The sequence below is a fragment of the Pyrus communis genome, chromosome 6 (genome assembly GCF_041283825.1).
Source record: "Pyrus communis isolate YQ-2024b chromosome 6, ASM4128382v1, whole genome shotgun sequence".
Classification (NCBI taxonomy): domain Eukaryota; kingdom Viridiplantae; phylum Streptophyta; class Magnoliopsida; order Rosales; family Rosaceae; genus Pyrus; species Pyrus communis.
In genome coordinates this window covers 19,436,411-19,439,462 of record NC_142570.1, presented here as the reverse complement: position 1 = coordinate 19,439,462, position 3,052 = coordinate 19,436,411, and the positions used below count along the sequence as shown (strand labels likewise).

General features: G+C 43.0%; 1 pseudogene; it reads right to left on the bottom strand.

The window, feature by feature from the left end:
* Positions 1-1,042: 1,042 nt before the first annotated feature.
* On the bottom strand, positions 1,043-2,621 carry LOC148696401 (uncharacterized; annotated as a pseudogene).
* Positions 2,622-3,052: the final 431 nt, after the last annotated feature.

Sequence of the window (3,052 nt, the reverse complement as noted above, 5' to 3'; positions counted from 1 at the left end):
GCCGAGTATGAGGCCCTTTTAGCAGGCTTACGTTTGGCCAAACACCTTGGAGTTAAACAAATTAATATCTTTAATGACTCCCAATTGGTGGTTAACCAGGTCACGAACAACTTTGACGCTAAGGATAACTCCATGTTAGCGTATCTTGCATAAATGCAGCTTTTGCTCAAGCACTTCCACTACCAGATCACCCAAGTCCCTCGAGCGACAAACAGTCATGCAGATGCTTTGGCTCACCTTGCCTTAGCAGTGGAAGACAAGATTGGGAGAAAAATTCATGTCGAATTGTTGGCAACACCAAGCACCATGGTCACAGAAGTGTGCAATTTGCAACAGGGGGATAGCTGGATCACCTCAATTTATAAATTCCTTGTTCATGGCACTCTCCCATATGATAAAGTCCAAGCTAAATAGATTCGATACAAGTCTACCCGCTACCTGATCATTAATGACCAACTCTACAAGCGAGGTTTTAACCTACCATACTTACGGTGCCTCACACCTGTGGAAGCGGAAATTGTCCTTTGAGAAATACATGAAGGAGTCTGCGGAGATCATGCTGGATCTCGATCCCTAGCACACAAGGCTTTTTGCCAAGGATATTATTGGCTAACACTCAACCAAGATGCCATCAGAATATCCCGCTTATGTGATAAGTGTCAACGCTACGTAACAATTCATCACTCCCCTCCCGAACTTCTTACTCCTATGATCAGCCCTTGGCCCTTCGCCTAATAGGGACTTGATTTGATCGGCCCAATAAAGTTCGCTATGCAATCGTTGCAGTTGACTACTTCACAAAGTGGGCCAAAGTAAAACCCTTGGCAACCATTACTGAGGCAAAAATAGAAGACTTCGTATGGAAGAACATCCTTTGCAGATTTGGCATTCCTAATGCGATAATCACGGACAATGGGCGACAGTTTGACAACAAGAAGTTCAGGATGTTCTGTTTGACAACAAGAAGTTCAGGATGTTCTGTTTTAAGAACATCCTTTACAAAAATACCGCTTGACCTCTCGTAATCTGTTGTCGTACTTAATCATGACCTACATGACAAGATGATCGTCACTACCAAGAAAAAGAGGGAAGAAAATAAAGAAATGACAGAATAACACTTACATAAGAAGATAGCCTCATCATCCGGTCACGATCTGATTCATTCTCATCGAGCGGCTCGCCAAGCTCGTTAACAGTGGATCGACGTCCTGCCAAGCAATTATTGACATAACTAAACCTACTTGGCTGCATGGCAACCTTCAAATCCTTCCAATGGATATGGCCAACCTCTTCCTTATACTTCCTCTTATGGCTGGAGCTAGGGTCACCTTCTTGGTCAGTGGACTTCATGGTTGGAGGAAAGATGGGCTTGATGGTAGGAAGAGGAGGCAACAGTCGTCTCTCCTCCCCTGCAAGTATGGCAGCAACATACCCGATAGCCTCAACTTCAGCTCTTTTTTAGGTAGTGATCTTGAGGACCTCCTCTTGCGACTTAGGTCTAGGGGTTGGCCTCACCCGGTGTTTACGAGCTCCCTTGTGAAACAAAATGTCATCTACAGGAACTAACATGGGTGCTTTCCTTTTATTGGTGCTAGTCCCCCCTTTCTTGCTCACTTTCTCCACTGAACAAGAAAAATCAAAGTAAAGAATGCAACTTTGTAAAAGAAAGAGGGGGCGAAATGAAGGATACAACTTACTTGCTCGTCTCTGGCACTCCGACACTAAGGGTTGGAAATCGTACTTTCGAAACAAAGGTCGTAGCTTGCCCAAATGTCTATCCTTCTTAGGCACCCTTAACACCTTCTCTACATCAGCCAATTCCCGTCCAGACAATTTGATGTTGCCTCGAGTTACTGCATGAAGGAAAATGTTAGACGCAAGAAGAAACTACAACAAATAGCAAACAATGCGAACAATGGATACATTACAACCTACAGTCTGGAAGTGAGTAAGAACACGTCGCTCAGGCGTGACACCCCTAACATGCTCCCAATCATCATAAAGAAAGCACCAACGATTTTTCCAAGTGCAGTATGCCTTTTTCTTACCAAAGACAATACGATATCTCTCACTCTAACATGCACACTCGGCATATCCTAGGCATGCTTTCATTGGGCGCATCTTATAGCAATAGCACCACTGATGGAAGGAAGGCTCACCTAACCCACATTCCATCCGAATAATATAAAACCCAATCAAGGTATTCCAAAAACTAGGATTGTGTTGGGCGCATATCCAATGAAAGATAGCATCCGTTGTAACCAAGGGTGCAAAGGCAACTTCACCCCTAAGGTCAATAATATTTGAGTATAGAACATGACATGACCCTTGGGTGGTTTAGAAGGCAATTCTTCATGATGTACCAAACGCATTCCTACAGTGCGAGGGATACTACATGACTGCCTTAGAGCTTCAAGCTCTCTTTCGCTATCTAACAAGTTTTTCTCTAAAAGGTCCGCTGTGAACTCAGAGCGAAATATGGGTATGGCGTCAAAAACAACCCCCTCACCCACTGACATGAAGGAGGAAGATCCAATATTGGGTAAAGTTTGACAATTGCGAAAATCATCCAACGTTTCTTTGGTACAAGACTCCAACAAAGACCCTGAAGACTCCAACATTGCAAGCTAAAACCTAGAGCTAGAGCTAGGGGAACCCTCATCACTAGGACTTCCAGACTCTGACATCTACAACAAACAGAAACAAACTCTATCGCTACATGAAAGATCGAAACATAAGGAAGTTCCTAGGGCATGAAGAAAAAACTCAACCAGTTCATCATGTTCTTAAACAAATACATGAACACTTAAACATTCAACCAGAATGAAAGCATGCGATCGAGTGGAGAAGATTACCAACCTGAAGATGATGCAAAGCAATGCCGGAATCCCTTTCAACTAGAGAACACTCTATCTTCCAAAATTACTACAAAATAAGCAAATGAAGTCAAGTTCAAGAGTGAAGACTTATCCTTCTTATATAAGTTCAACAAGACCAAACAAATTCAGAATTCAAATTCAAACCATGAGAAAGTCCCACATGGAAAGTCTTC